Source organism: Panicum virgatum, chromosome 6K (assembly GCF_016808335.1).
Source record: "Panicum virgatum strain AP13 chromosome 6K, P.virgatum_v5, whole genome shotgun sequence".
Taxonomy (NCBI): Eukaryota; Viridiplantae; Streptophyta; class Magnoliopsida; order Poales; family Poaceae; genus Panicum; species Panicum virgatum.
The window spans coordinates 40,417,212-40,433,523 of NC_053141.1; the positions used below are offsets into that span (position 1 = coordinate 40,417,212).

The 16,312-nt window shown below is 52.4% G+C and overlaps 1 pseudogene; it reads left to right on the plus strand.

The window, feature by feature from the left end:
• The first annotated feature begins 3,618 nt into the window (after positions 1-3,618).
• On the plus strand, positions 3,619-10,231 carry LOC120713490 (annotated as a pseudogene).
• The last annotated feature ends 6,081 nt before the right edge of the window (positions 10,232-16,312 follow it).

Below are 16,312 nucleotides of genomic sequence, written 5' to 3' on the forward strand. Positions count from 1 at the left end.
AAAACCTCACGCGCGGGAAGATTCCCGCCTCCACGCCGTGGCCCTAGACGCCGTTCCCGCCTCGGCCTTCTGACGGCCCTAGACGCCGCCCGACGCCCGTCACCTCCTCGCCCGCAGCGAGGCCCTAGACGTCGTCGACGCCCGTCGCCTCCGTCAGTCCCGAGACCGACGCCCGTCACCTCCACGACTTGGCGTCTTCAACCGCCGTCCGCCTCCTTGGTTTTGTGATGCAAACCAAGAAACCCGACTTCCGTCGCCGCTTGCGCCCTCGATCCAGGAGTGGACGCCACAGCTGCCGCCCGGTCCGAGCTCCGGTCCCGGCTGCCCTTCACCGCCGTCCATCGCACGGTCCATCGGGCACAGCACCTCCACGGCAGCTCCCCGTCGACACTCGACGCCCGTGTACCTGCAAACCAAAGACCAAGCGCACGATCACACCGCACGGTTGACAATTCACTCATCACAGACAGGATAGAGTACTCACATTCCTCAGCCGTCCAATCAGCAGAGACCCACACGTTTGCAAAAGCGTCATTAGGCACGACAAGCAGCATTCTTAGCAGGTACGGCCACTCGGCCAGTGCTTTCCCTGCACTTTCTGAACAAGCTGAACCAGTAAAATACTTTTGACGCGGTCTTGTTATTTGTTAATGCCTTTCTGATGCATTGTCAAGCTTTGGATTCCAGGGGTTAGGAGAAGGATTATTGTCGGCTTCCTGCTCCTCAATCTCTCCGATGCACTGTCAAGCAAGCCAGCCAGCCGACCTTTCAGCTGCAAAGCTTGGACGGCTCCCGATTTGAATCTGCTTAAACAGGCAGCATCTGCGGAGGGCTCGGAAGAAGACGGCCAGAGTGCATCAGTTTAATCGGCAGTGCTGATATTGTTTAATCCGGTTGCAGTTGGACATGGATCCTCTGCCTCTTGACAGAGCAGAAGGATAGGGCTCATGATTCAGTTCCATGAATCTGGTTTAAACCTAACGGCTACGAGTTTGTTTATATGTTGGCCAACAAGTATTCTTGTACATCTGATACTCCAGCTGCTGTAAAACACTACTTGTATAAATGGATTGGAAGAAAACAAACTTTGTACTAACTGTTACATTGAAGATCCTTACAGAATAAAAGTATCCTAACCAATCCTCACATGACAGAGTGTGAAAACAGTGCCACATTGGTCACGCTTGATTCCAAAGTTCCAAACGCGACGCCCTTGTACAGCGCTGAAGCCTTGGACCCGGGTAGTAGTAGGATATGTGCCACTGTCCATGAGGACCATGTCACATGGACACTGTCGCTCTGTCAGCGCGTAACGAAATTTTGTCGACAGAAAGAAAAAAAAACGGGGTTGCTTGCTACCACCGCGACCGTCATGTGCTCCCCCCATGCGGTGCAGAAACTTATGTAATTAGCAGTCCAATTTAAGCCTGAAAAGGCAACAAAGATCAGCAGCCAGAAATGAATTCAGCACATGAAGGCACCGGTTTTCCAAACGTACGGTGGCGTGTATCCTGATCCTTATCTTGTCCTGCATCTAGGCAGGAATCATGCTTTCTCATCATCTTTTCCTGTTGAGATTTTATCCAGCAGGAGATGATCTCGGTCGACCCTGACCAAAATTTCGTCCTCTGCGATGCAAAACCCGACGCTTTTCACCTGCCACTCTTGCTCCTGTCCGGCGGCTTCTTCTATTCTTGCAGAGATGGCGACGGAGTAGGAGACGTGGTGCAGGCTTTCGCCACGGCTGCCTTTGGCGTAGAGGGCCCTGCGGTGCGGTGGCCGGCGGCTCACCGGCTGCACGATCACCGCCGCGGGCACGCCCAAAAGTTTAATTTCTCACGTGGCCGTGCAGCGGCGGCCGGCCGGCCGGCCGGCCGGCGACAGACGCGTCTTTACCTCACATGCGCCGATCGATGGTCGAAAGCGTGATGGCGTCCATGGATGGTGGGTCAAACTGTTTCGAGCGAACGAAGATATTTCCAATCTCCAACCGATTTTCGGAGACTTTAGCTACCTTGTCCCCTAGAATACATATGGGTACATGACACTGCTGCCAATCATGGGATTGAAGGGTTTTTTTCCCCTTCATTTTTTTTACTGGATTGGCGATTAGTGAAGTGTTGGAACTATAAGACGAAGACGTGTTGACATACGAGCTACATTTTGCACGTGTCTACAAAAAAATTGCCTACATTTTGCATAAAGTCTACAAAAAATTGCCTCATCATACATACATGTGCGCATGGTAAACCAAATTTTCTCGATAGGTTTTTTTTATTGGAAAACTCCAAGAAAAACCCCTAAAGCATAAAGGTGTAGCATCTTTGAACCCTGGACGGGAGCACTCCGGCCAATGGCCTTTGCCACGCACCGCAAGCCCCTTCGCAACTGTCTCGATAGGTTGATGCTCGTTCTATCATATCACAGAGTAATTTGAACCTCCAAGAAATTTTAGAATATCTTCCTAAGACCTTGTTCGGTTAATCTTCTCCACAAAGGAGATTGGGAGGAATTGAGGAGGATTTTGACTTGTTCGGGATTTAATCCCTCCCAACCCTCCCTAACCCTCTCCCTTGCAACCAAACAAGGACTTAACTGAGTTTTTTTTTTTTGAGCAAGGACTTAACTGAGTTTGTGGGCTGATCAAGCGTGCATATATGGTGCCACGGTGCGCCAAAATGCCTTCATTAGATTTTATCTCAGTATCTCACCAACCAAATCTGAATCTCTAGGCAGCTTGAGATTGGCTTTCGGTTTGCTGGATCCCAATATTAGGGTGATAAGCTGGTAATTCACATGACACGACATTAACACTAGGGGGCCATGCTGCTTAAGCTTAAAACACTGTTAGGTCCTGTTTGGGAGAGCTCCAAGCGGCTCCAGCTCCACTGTAAAAATACTATAGCAACACTGCTTATTAGAGCGGCTCCGTTCCCTCCTCTCTCACTGACATGCAACACTATTCATTGGAGCTCTAGAGCTTGATTTGGGTGGCTTTACCGGCTCAGTGCTACAGTAGAGCTATAGTGCCGGAGCCGGAGACGGCGGAATCCCTGTTTGGCCCTTAGAGAGTCGACAGGAACCAATCCTTTGCGTCAGCTTTTCCAAGACCCCCACCCCAGTTTTCTTGTTCAGGAAAAGCACCCCCAGTGTTTTTACAGCGTGCCAACAGTCAAATGGAGGAGCTGCCACTCCACCACCCATGGAAACAAAAAGGTGAAAAGACCCCCGCGAGGTGGGCGCTGGGCAGGCGGGCTTGATCATCCCTCATGGCCTCCAGGGGCAGGCAGGGACGGTGGGAGCCGGTTGGAAAGCCACCGCGCGCCCGGCCGCGACGAGCGCACGCCGCGCTCATCATTGGCCGCGCGGCCCGGGCGCCCACCGCTGACCCGTCCGCCCCCACGCGTCGCCGCCGCGAAACAAAGCTCCGGCGGCCGCTCTAGCCCGAACCACCCACGCAGGCGGCAGGCGGACGCGCGCCCCGCGCCGACCACGCCGCCCCACCCCGCCGAGTGATCGCCCGCCCCCGGGCAAGTCGGCACGGTAAAAAAAATTGCAAAGGATAACGAGCCCCGCACGTACGTTGCCGCCGCCGAGCGCCTCGGTCCGGTCCGGTCCAGATCAAAAGGGCGCGCCACACGCTTGAGACGAGACGACGCCAAGCCGCCGTCGCCGTCGCCACCGCCGACACGCACGCACACCTCCTCGCCGCGGCACGCCTCCCGACCCCGAACCCCAACCCCGCGCCGCCGAAATTCTGTCCGGCCGTCCGGCCGTCCGGCTCCAGGCGCCGCGCTAGAATAGAAACCGCTCTCCCCAGGAGCTCCGGAGGGACGACGCGCTGCCCTGCCCGCCATCAATGCCATCCATCGAGCCTCCTGCCGCCACCTAGTCCCCCCTCTTCTCCTCATCTGCGCCCGCCTCTCGTCCCGCCGGTCCGTTACTCGCGTTCCGCGCTGCCTGCCGCGTCGCGGAGGCGGCGGATGCACGCGCCGCTGGAGCGATGAACGGGAGGGCGGCGCGCCGGCCGGCGGCTGCGCGCGGCAGCGCCAGGGCCGCCCCGAGGAACGAGAAAGTGAGTAAGCCTTGCGCTGCTGCCATGCCACCGTCCCTCATTTTTTTCTTGGGCTCCGGCGTCGGGAAAGTTCGCGCCTTTCGTTGAGCTGAGCGCCCGGGCGATGATGATATTCTCTGCGTCTCCGTTCCGGGCGGTCTCCGAGACGGTATTTTTGGTTTCCCGGCGCCGTGCGTGCTCCTCGGATCGGAAAGCTGGCGGCTTTCAATCAAGCCTCCCCGTATGGCGATGGGTCCTCGAATTCTTCGCGTTCGAGTCTTTTCTCCCCCCCGCTTTTGCTGTCTTCGAGATGTGAGCTTTGCACTCTGCTGTCATCAAGGACTGGTAGTTCGCCGCTTGTGTGCTCCGCGCTCTGTTCTTCCATGCTTCTCTGAGCTAAATTTGGGCGGCTTTGTTCCCCTCTAGTTCTAGCAACCGTTTGAAATGGGCTCGGTCGGATCCGTCGCCGTAGAGAGCAGCGCGAATTTGGTACTCCGTCTTTGATCGCCGCCGGCGTCTGAGCCTTACTCTTTATCTGACACGAACTTCGTTTTATGTTCAAGGCGATGGAGAAGGAGCAGAGGAGGCCGCCTGTCTCGAGGACGGCGCCGGTGGCGATGAAGGCGTCCTCCGCCAACGCGACGGCGCAGGGCATCAGGAACCGGAGCCAGTCGCGGCGAGAGAGGAAAATTGCGCTGCAGCAAGATGTACTGCATCCCATCTCTCGTTCTCCATGGTGTTCGATTCTGAGCTATTGCCTTTTTGCTGAGGAAATCCAGCGTTTTGCATTCATGGATGCAGGTGGACAAGCTAAGGAAGAAGCTGCGGCACGAGGAGAACGTCCACCGGGCTCTGGAGCGGGCGTTCACGAGGCCGCTGGGCGCTCTGCCTCGCCTACCCCCTTACCTGCCGTCTCAGGTTTACTGGCTTGCTGCCCTGCTCGCTTGCAATTTCAATCTGTTCACAATCCTCTGCAGTTTCGAAGCGATTTTCATCCTGATCGCCGCTTCTTCTGAATTGTGCCCAGACGCTGGAGCTTCTGGCCGAAGTCGCGGTCCTGGAGGAGGAGGTCGTCCGGCTCGAGGAGCAGGTCGTCAGTTTCCGGCAGGGACTGTACCAGGAGGCCATCATCACGTCCATGGCGACGAGCGCCCACTTCCCGGACGGCGACCGGTGCACGCCAGCACGGCGCAAGACTCCGGCCCAGGCGCAGAGTTCAGAGGTGTCCACCTCGACGCGTCAGGAGGCTTCCGATCAAGATGCCGCCGATTGGTCATCTTTGAAGCGAGCCTCCAATGTCAATCAGACACCGAGAAGGCCCGGCCGTTCCCTGAGCCAAGGTGATTGTCCGGGCAAGGAGAACCAATCGTGTGGCACGAACTCGTGCAGAGATTTTGGCCGGGCGCCTTTGAGTAGTGTGCCAAAATGCCGGGCACCGCCAGCGGAGAAATGCGCTGGTGTTCAGGTACAAGACTTGGTTTTGAGCCGAATTTGAGACTGAATTCGTTCGAGAAAGAAAATGAATCTGAATTCAGTATTCGGGCTGATGTCCTTGCATGCTCATCTTCCTCCATTTCAGACAACCAGTACTGTGGAGGATCACAAAGCTATCGACGGCAGCAATGGCATTGATTCAGACACGGCGGCGAACAAAGTCTCGGAGGAGCTAGTGACGTGCCTGCTGGCCATCTTCTCGCAGATGAGCACCTCCGGCGGCCAAGACGAGGATCGAGCATCGTCGCCGTCGGTCTCCGGTTCCTGCGAAGCAGCTCAGACGGCGCCTGCGCCGGCACCGGAGATCCCTACGGGGTCCTAGATAAATTTGGATGGCGAGACATTGGCCGGTACAAGGAGTTCCGATCAGTCGACGCCGCTTCATTCGACACGAATGTTTCTGCCGGCGACGCCGCCGCCGCCGCCGCCGCTCTCGGTCGGAGATTGAAGTGAGTTCCCATTGATCGGTAACTACCACTGCTAGTCTTTTCGGTGCAAGCTTAGATTTGGCAGTGGTGTGGTGAGCTGGAGTCTGTTTGACTCCGCGTGCTGATGGAATCATGGAATGATCGTCGTGTACCTGCCAAAAAAAAAATCAGGGCGTTGCTCCGGAAGCTCTCCTCGGTTGACCTAGTGGGCCTCTCCCACCAGCAGAGGCTGGCGTTCTGGATCAACACCCAACTCCTGCATGATGAACGCCCCCCCCCCCCCCCCCCCCCCCCCATGATTGAGGCCTCCCTTTGCTTCTCCCCTCAGCATCCATGATTCATAGCTTTAGAACACATCTTAGCCGTTGTCCTGGATTGGCCAACTCGCTCTGTCAGGAAGTGTGTTTATAATTTTTTTTTGAAGGGGAGTGTTTATAATTCACAACTTGTGAATCACAAACATGTTCATCCTGTACTGTACATAGGGTAAAATTAGAGGCGGTTCTGATGATGTGTGTAGGTTCAAATTTTGAACCATTTCTGTTTGAAAACTGAGCGAAAGACAAAGCATGTCTGTGCCCTGCATGTTAGTAGTATCAGTTACTAAACTTCAGTTCCGAAAATGCTTCCTGTCTCCCTAATCACGATCAAAGCCCTAAATAATTGCGATCCTGGCAGCATTAGCCTTTGACCGCAGCACCCCTTCCGTGGCACTACTCACAGCCCAACTGGAACACGATGTCTTAGGCTGTCCGCACTCGTCATTCTTTATTTTCACACTCTAAACAGAATATTTTTGTGTGATCATTGAGATTCTCTTCTCTATACTCAGTTTCTCTGCACCCGTCATTCTCTATATCCCCAACTCTATACCAAAAACCAGTAGCAAAGCCCACTTGTCAGATTTTTTTATTCTGCCCCCACCCCCACGCGGACGCCACTCCCTCCCATTCTCTCTCTCCAGCCGACGGCGAGCAGGGCGTGCCGCGGCACGGCGGAGGCCTCCCGGCGGCGGGCCTGGGGCGCGGCACGGCACGGCCGCCTGCCCGCGTGCCTGCCCGCGCCACGGCGGGGAGCCGGCGCGCGGCACCGCGGGGCGGGGCTGCTGGCGTGCGTCCACGGCCGCCCGGCGCCGAGCGTGCGCGGTGTGGCAACTGGAACGCCGCTCCTCCCACCCCAGAGGCGGCGACGGTGGGCGGGCGCGCGCAAGCTCGTTCTTCGGCCGGCCTCCTTCCCTCCCCAGCCTCCTCTGCCATGAGCTCCACCGCGGCCCCCCTCGTCCTTCCCCTCCCTAGCCAGCGGCCATGGCGGCTGCCCGCGCGGGGCCATGGCGGCCAGCCACTGCCCCCTCTGTCGTCTCTGCCCTCCTTGTCCACCCTCTACCCTGTGGCGGGGCCGCGCAGTGCGGCGTGGCCGAGCCAGCCCGCACCGGGCCCAGGCCGGCGACGCGCCTCCATCCCCGGCTTGGGACTGCAGCCACTGGCGAGCTCGACCTCCGCCGAGCCAGGGAGACAGGCGGGGCAGGCCAGATCCGGCGGCCTTGAGCTCGGGCCATGGTGGCGGCAGCCGGATCTGGTGGCCTCGAGCTCGAGCCCGCGGCAGCGGTTATGGCGGAGGCCCGCGGAGGCAGTCCTCGATGGCGGGGCTCCGGCGGGCGGCACGAGGTGGGACGGGACGAGCGGTGTGCGGCCACGGCGGGAGCTGGGGCGTCGGCGAGGCGGCCCGAATCGAGCCCAGGCGAGGCTCGGAGCAGGGGCGCGCGGATGACGGCGACGAGGCGGGGATGGTAGCCCTCCCGTGCGTGTCCATGGCCGGCTCGGGGTGGCGGCCGTGCTCCTCCGACGGGTCTGGAGTTGACCGGCGGCGGCGACAGTGGACGGTGGCGGCTCCTTTCTTTCCGAGTCGCCGCGCGAATGCGGGGTGGTTGGGGCCAGACGTGATAGTGCGCCGTCCGTACCGCACTGGAAGTCGCGCGCAGGAGGAGTAGCACTAACTTACCGCAGGGTTTACAGAGCCCGGTGCGGCAATTTTTTGCGACATTTCGAACTGAAAGACAGCGTAGCGCGTGGGATAGCGCTCCCACTGCTGACATGTCCTGACCTGACCTGGCACTGATGCTTGCCTGTTTACTCTGCATTTCCGGGCATTTCTCGAGCACGGAGCACCTACCAACCCCCATTTGCTGGTGTTTCTCAACAAAAAAAAAACCCATTTGCTGGGGGCCATGATGCCCAAGGTCCCATCGTCCCATGTTCACTTTCCTTGGCCTCTCTGGATACATGCACGCGTAGCATTTGCAGGAGATACTGCGTGAGAGATCTCTGACACGAGTGAAACTGGCGCTGGCGGTGTTCATTTCTTCCCCGCAGGCGACCATCAACGTGGGCGGCCGCGTGATGAGCGCCGCCGTGTTTGGTTTGGCGTGAAAATGTTTTTATGAAATTTTTTTTGATGCTTTGACCACTAATTAGAGGTATTAAATAAAGTCTAATTATAAAATTATCTCCACAACTATGGTACTGTAGCAGTTACTCTAGCTAATGAGACATTTGACCGCACGATTAGGGGATGATTGAGCGCGGTCACTGTAGTATCACTGTAGCCAATTATGATGAAACTTGGCTCATTAGATTCGTCTCGAAAAATTACATTCATCCCTGAAAAAATTTTACAAATAGACTTCATTTAGTACTCTACGCAGATATTCGTTTTTTTTGAAATTGTGACGTGACACCTAACCAAACATGGCCCGCTGCCCTACGACGCATATCATGTAAGGCCGCGATCATCGTTGCCGTGTCTCCGTCTGAAAAAAGGGGGCTGAAAAACTCTGAACCATCATCGTCTTCGTCTACGATCGCGTTGTGGCAGTGGAATTCCGACATGGATGGACATGGTGGCTGGAGCCGCTGGTGACCATGGCGCTCTCCTGCGGCAGCTGGTCCTCGCCGGCGGTGAGTTCTTTGCTTGGCCCCACCGGCACCGTGCCACTGAACTTTTTTTTTGAGCAATTATTGGCGCTGAACTTTCTTTCGCTCGCTCGCACTGTACAACATTATATCCTCATACAGGACTGACAGGAGGAAAGGTGCAGTCTCAGTGCATCTTTTCAACTGCAACAATGCGAACTCTTTCCTCTAGTATTTATCATCTCACGGGACAGGACGTGATAGCTAACGATCAAAGCACGTGCCAGTGTTGATCAAGTCAGCATTTTAGTACTGCGCATACTGAAGCTACTGGTCGTTTTAATTAGGGTACAACACAAATATACAATACAGCCCATACTGCTACTGGTCTTGAAGCTTGAAAGTTCGTTGCCGTTCGCCACTACGGGGATATGTACTGAGTGTGTGTAGAGTTAAAATCCCAAACGTGCCGTGCAAAATCTTCTGAAGCTTTTTGGCGGTTTCAGCGAAACCAAGCCGTTTCAGGCTTTCAACGGATGGCAGTTTGGTACTATTCCAAAGCACGTACTAAGAATTACTGCTCTGCCCAATTGTCATCGCCTGCTGTAACTCTTCCCTTGCCAGCTCCTTGTTCACCTCTAGTTCTTCGTTTCAGTGCAAGAATTCAGGCATGCCATAGGCAATCATGCAGAAAGCAGGCGACACTTTTAGGTGCTCTGGAAGTCCGGCGGGCGGTTTGTCTGTCCTCCGGGCAGTCGCGACGCAAATGATTTTTAACCGCGGCACAGTGGCGCTGATCGCTGACGAGTAGTACTACAAGCCGGTCGGCCGCCGGCATAATCCACTCTCATCCCTCATCTTCATTTTCCTTTCATGTCTGTGCAGGTGAGGGTCTACACGGAGGCCGGCGTGGAGGAGGAGCTGGAGGCGGCGAAGCGGGAGTACCTGCAGGCCGCCGTCGGCGTGTCGCCGGCGGGCGGGCTGGCGATCCCGAAGCTCCTGCGCTGGCACCTGCCGGACTTCGCCGAGGAGCTCAGGTTCAGACACCTGCTGGCCTCGTGACGCCGTGACACAGGTTTGATGGGCCGAGATTTCGCGCTTTCAACCGCCAGCAAGCAGCTTTGGGCTAGTAAAGGGAAGGTCCACTAGGCCCAGTACATTAGGCCTGTTTGTTAAACGGGCCATGCTGTGCCACCAAGGAAGCCGCGATGGCACGCGGCCCGTCACCTGCATAACTGGGCTGCCGATCTAACTCCACCGAGAAAGCCCATTGGTCCACGCGACCTCAAGTGGGCCTGCACGCCCGTGGCCCACCACGCACTCGAGTCCTTGTTTTTCTTTCTGATCTTCTCCGTTGCTGACCACTGAAAAGTCGAATAAATCGGACGCAGAGAAGCTCTCGCATCGGGGGTGTCTGTTCATGGTGCCTGCAATTGGAATTTGTCCAATTGCAGACGCCGAGCGTACCCGTCCCACCCTTCGACTATCGTTCCGGCGCCGACCATCTAGCTCCGCTTCGTCTCCAGTCCGACGTCGAGCTCATAAATCATGGTTCTGTGTAAAATTTTAAAGTGAAACCTAATAGACTAGTAAAATAGATTTGATTTGCATACGCCTAACCATGTGGCAAATAAATGAGGGCATCTGTCTGGAAAAAAAACTAGAAATTGCACTCTTCATAGGATTGGAGTAGAAATTAGTCAGTAATTGTTGGACTAATAGACGATTGTGATGGGTTACGAAAAAATATTTGGGCCCCAAAAAATGGGGGACCTATGCGGCCGCACGCCCTTTTGCCCGAGTCTATCCCCCACCCTAGTCCTCGCCGCACCACCCTCACAACCCATCTCTGTCGTCGGTCTTCACTCTTCACTGCCCCATCTCCCTCTTCTAAGTACTAAGACTGCAGGTGTCCACCGGTGTTCTAGTAACCCGGTTCCCCAATTCCGGTTTGAGAACGAGCCGTAGATCCATTGGCAAGCTCACCAGGAGTGCGAGCGAGCCCACCTGCGTTCGAGTGCCACTCGAGCGTGTGATGCTCACGCGGGAATAATAGTTTTCTACATAAAGTCTACACACTCTCACGTGTGGAGCCACAAAAAGAATACGACGCACCCGTCGTCTATGGACCCATATGGTGATCTCAAGATGAACGTAGTTTAGTTCTAAGTATAGTTGTATGTTTGTTTGTACGTGTGTGGTGTGAGTGAGGTGTGCGTTTGTAGGATGAGTGTGCATGTATACCTGAAATACCGCACCTTAGCCAAACGAGAGGCTTAAAAAATAAAAATCTAACCGTGGTTTTGGGGAGGAAGATGAACAGAGATGGGAAGAGCGATAAATAGATTTTCCACTCGCATTCGGACACGATTTGGGATGATATGCGCTCCCCCCTGTCCCAGAAAAGAAAGCCCGTACCGACAGCCGACAGGCGCCAGAGGTGGCGGGCGCGTCCAGCGGCGCAACCAGGGCAACCGAGAACGGAACAGCGGAAGCGAAATCCCCGCCGGATCCGGCAGCCGGCGTACTCGGGGTTACTACAGCTCGGGGCTAGCCATTGCCGGGGGGGCCGTGGTCCTGAGCGCGTCGCAACTTGGGAGGATCCGTATCCCCATCCCGATCCCGATTCCCTGGGTCCCGGCCGGGGCGCGGGCACGGCAGATCCATCGGCGACGAGCCATGCTGTTTCTTTCTGCCCGCTCCTATCCTCTAGCTGCCTGCCATGATGATGCATGCTACCTGTTTGCTGCGATGCTGCTCACGCACCGTTTGTTCCAGTAAAACGGGTGCGGCTCGATCTCGTACGAGCTCGTGGCTATCTGCTCTGTTAATTTACCTGTGCTGTGAATTTTCTGTTACGCCTTGAGGTGACCAGGGTTCACCTTTTCGTTTTTTTACGAATCCCGCCGATCACCGGAAACGGAATTCTGGATGAAATTCCGCCGAAAACCGCATTTTCCGAACGGAATGTGAATTCAAATTTAAAAAACGGAATTCCGGAAATTCCGAGCGAAATTCCGCTACTTTCCGGCGGAATTCCGGACTTTCTGGTGGAAAATGTCATTTTTTGACTACAAATGCTCCAAACATATGAAGAATTAAATAATTTAATAGAATATTTTTTTGTATCTATTGTATATTGCAATGTACAATGCATATTAAATATATTACACACAAATTATTCATAACAAAAGTATATTGTCACATGAAATCACAAATAAAATGCATGAAAACTAAATTTATCACAATAACTTAAATTGCATAGACCATAATATAAGTTTATAATACATAAATTGCATAGTCTATATAAAAACCCAAGTTCAATCCAATAAACAATGTTTATGTATATCACGTAGTACTTAATAATTAATGAAGATATGATGAAAGTGTAAGGATAAATAAAGGAGACCTCTCATTCCATTCAAAAGGTATATTCTTTTAACCCATTGATAGTACGGATATTAAAAAGCTATAAATCCTACCTCATTAGACTACAAATAACCTTGTTTTTCAACTAAAATGCAATTTTAGCCTAGCAAATGATCTTAGATTTGAGTGTGTTCTAATCCTATTTGCTCAGAAGAACACCTAGTTTTTTATCATATTTTTTCCCAATTTTTTACAAATATTTTTGAATTTTTAAATTTGAAAACGGAAAATGGCGAAAAATACCGGAATTCCATTTCCCGGCTACTAGCGGAAACGAAAAATTTTCCGGTTTTCCGGCGGTTTTCCGCCGGAAAGTTGAACCCTGGAGGTGACTCGATCTTACACTGCTTGTAGGGGTAGCAGGCAAGGCATCAGGATGATGGATGCATGAGCACACGACGTTATGTCAGTAATTTCAGTCGCAATAGAAATACTACCTCTATTTCAAAATAGGCGAAATAGCCAAATTCATCCCTGAACTATCGCGTCCGGCTCAAATTCGTCCTTGAACTTTCAAAAGGTCCAATTTAGTCCCTGAACTATCTCCATTGGTCCTGTTTCGTCCCTGTGCCGAGCTGGCGTTGACACCGTCTACTGCCTCCTTAACTTTCCGTCCCATTAGGTTTACAGCAAACGCTGAAATGTCCATTTTACCCCTGTTATTTTCTCAGTACATCGGCCCTCCCTCTCCCAGGCAGCCCCTCTCACTCCCTCGCAGTCTGGCCGCCGCTGTTTCCAGCGAGCGCGGCGCCTCACCTCGCCACCCCCTCCGAGCCTGCTCGCTGCCCCCCTCCTAGCCCGCTCGCCGTCCCCGGCAAGCCTGCTCGCCGGCCCCTTCGCAGCAAGCCTGCTCGCTGGCCCCTCCCTAGCCGCTTGCTTTGCAGGGCGCCGCGCAGGTCACTGCTCGTACAATGCCGCGAGGATCTGGTCAAGGCCGAGGCGGAGGCTCAACCCGAGGAAGGAGAAGAGTAGCACACGCATTCAATGACGCGCAGACACAGTGGGGCGCTCATCTGGAATCCGTCGGCAATGATTCGGAGGTAAGTGTTTGTGATTCTTGGTGGGGGCTTGTGATTTGACTGAAATTGAGGGTACAATGGTTCAATTTGTGATGAGAATGTCCCATTTTGCCTATTGATTTTGCAGCTTGAACATCTACTTGATGAGCATAGGGAGGGGATGGTGGTCAGGACTGGGCTGAGATGCCACCATGATCTGTACCCGATCTTGAGCTGTAGCTGGTCGGGTTCAGATGCAGGAAGAAGGTACTTGGCATGCCCACAAGTGTTGTAGCCATGTTCATTCAAATATTGGATTGACCAGGAGTTTAGTGGTAGAGCAAGAAGGGTGATTGAAGACCTCGTGTCTATGAAACAGAGCATGACAGAGTTGTATGTGCATTCCTCTGACCAATGGGATTCCATGTATGCTGATATACAGAGAGCACGAAAGGAAATTTCTGAATTGAAATCAACAATTAGTGAACAACGTAGTTGCATTTGGTTGTTGTTGTGTTTCTGTATTGTAATCGCTGGAGGCCTATGGCTCATTTTGTAATGTAAAATGCAAGTATGAAATGATGTTGCAACAATTGTAACCATGTCTTGTTGAAATAAAAAAGTACTTGTTCATCGAAAGTGACAGAACATGCCAGTTTCAAAAGTGACAGAACATGCCAAATGATACATGTGACATGCACTGGCACTCAAACTACATGATGCTCTTCCCTGATGACATTGCGTTTTCCTAAGCTGTTTCCATGACCAGTTGAAGTGGATAACCTTTTATTTTTAAGTTCTGGGCAGCATGCATGATTTGGATTATATGTCACAATCTGAAACCAATCTGTCCTTGAGTTGTATGAAGCATGGAGAACCCAGGGACATCCCTTCCACCTGCATACAGCCCTTAGCCTCTGCTTATCATTCTTGGGATATCTGATATTTACCTTCATCTTCAATGCATACCTTTCTATTGCATCTTTCAATTGATCCCTTCCTCTAAAGCACATGTCGACTGCAAAATGTGGAGTCTCAGCATGACTATCAAATATTGGAAACCTGCAGTTCCTTCTCCTAGAAACACCATCACTATCCTCATCATATGATGCATCATGATCTGAATCAAAGTATGCAATGCCATCACCACTTTCACTGGCTTCACCAATATTGTTTACATCACTACCACCAGGGACATCCAAATAAATTGGAGCATCCAATGCAATGTCTCCTCCCTTCCTCGCAGTCGACATAAACTCTTTGTATTTATTTCTTATCTCCCTTACTTCATCATCTTCATCACATGTAAATCCTGTGGCATCAAACTCGCTTCCTGATTCTTCTTTCTCATTTTCGGCATGTTGGTCACCCTTTCCATCATTCTGATCATCCTCACGAGTGGTGAGAGCCTCCAAATACATAATGTTCTCATCCAGTGCAGCGCTTCGGTTACTTTCTTGTTCATTTAAATCCATAATGTTCTCATCTCTGAATAAGACAAAGACGTCATCATCTCCATATTGTGTCTCTGTGCCTTCATTGGCACTCATGTCCAACTCATTTCGTTCAGTGTATATGTCCACAACACCTGCAGATCCTATTTCATCAAGCATATCCATGCAGTACTTATCATCTACATGCAGCCTCATTCAACTATTTAGCTTTGCACCAACTGGTAACCAGTACATCCTAACAGATCTCTGAAAGGTGGTGTGATCTAACCAAATGGCCATTCAGCTCTGGGATTCATAATTTGTCCTTATCTATGTGTGATACTCCCAAATCCCCATTGCAATATTGCATCTGTGACCCATCAAGAACAAAATCCCCATTGAAATGAAATCGAACAGTCAATACCTCATCATCTCCCATGTTAATTCCGCCCTACAGATCCAGTTCGTGGTCAAATTCCACCAAAAACATAAATCAAATTTAGATCCCACGAGCAGAACTTTCACTCACCTTCAATCGACAGCCAACGTCCACGATTGGAGCGGCGTCCTGTGCGGCGCCGTGCAAGGTCCAGAGAGAGGCCAGTGGGGGGGGGAATCGACTTGCCTTGGAGGGGGCGGCGAGCCGGCTTGGACGGAGGCGGCGAGCAGCCTTGGAGGGCTCGCAACCTGCCTTGGAGGAGGCGGCGAGCAAGCTTGGAGGTGCAGCGCCGCGCTCACTGGAGGTGGCGGCGGCCTGACTACGAGCGAGCCAGAGGGTCTGCTGGAGGGCCGATGTACTGAGAAAAATAACAGGGGTAAAATGGACATTTCAACGTTTGCTGTAAACCTAATGGGACGGAAAGTTAAGGAGGCAGTAGACGGTGTCAACGCCAGCTCAGCACAGGGACGAAACAAGACCAATGGAGATAGTTCAGGGACTAAATTGGACCTTTTGAAAGTTCAAGGACGAATTTGAGCCGGACGCGATAGTTCAGGGATGAATTTGGCTATTTCGCCTTCAAAATATAATAACTTTTAGACTTTTTAAAATAAAATATTTTTATCTTTGACTAATAATATCTTCAAAATACTTTTGAATAGAAAACGGCTATATCCTAAAACGGAGGTCGTTGTTATTCGGAACTTTAATTCCAATTCTGGCGATGCCGAGGGGCTTTTGTTTTTTGAAAAGAGCCGAGGGGCCTTTGTAAAAAATCATCTTGTAAATATTTTTTTGTTCTTAATATAATATAGTGATGCACACCTCTTCTGCATATTCGAAAAATATTCTAGGACGGAGGTAGTACAAGATAAGAAAACACTAGCTAACAACAACAATGTCATTGAAGGCGATCCAAGTCAGAAGAAAAGTGATGGCAGAATGGTGTTTGGTTTACAGGTTGAGAAATGCATGCTCACATTCAACCCACGTATGACTGTAGGAGTACTAACTACCTAGCGCTTAGAGGAGGAGGGTGTGAGGCCTTTCTTTGACCGAACAAAGCTTTCTGTTTTCAGCCAGCTGAACACCAGCAAATCGTTTTATTTCTGGGTGTAAAGGCTGTGC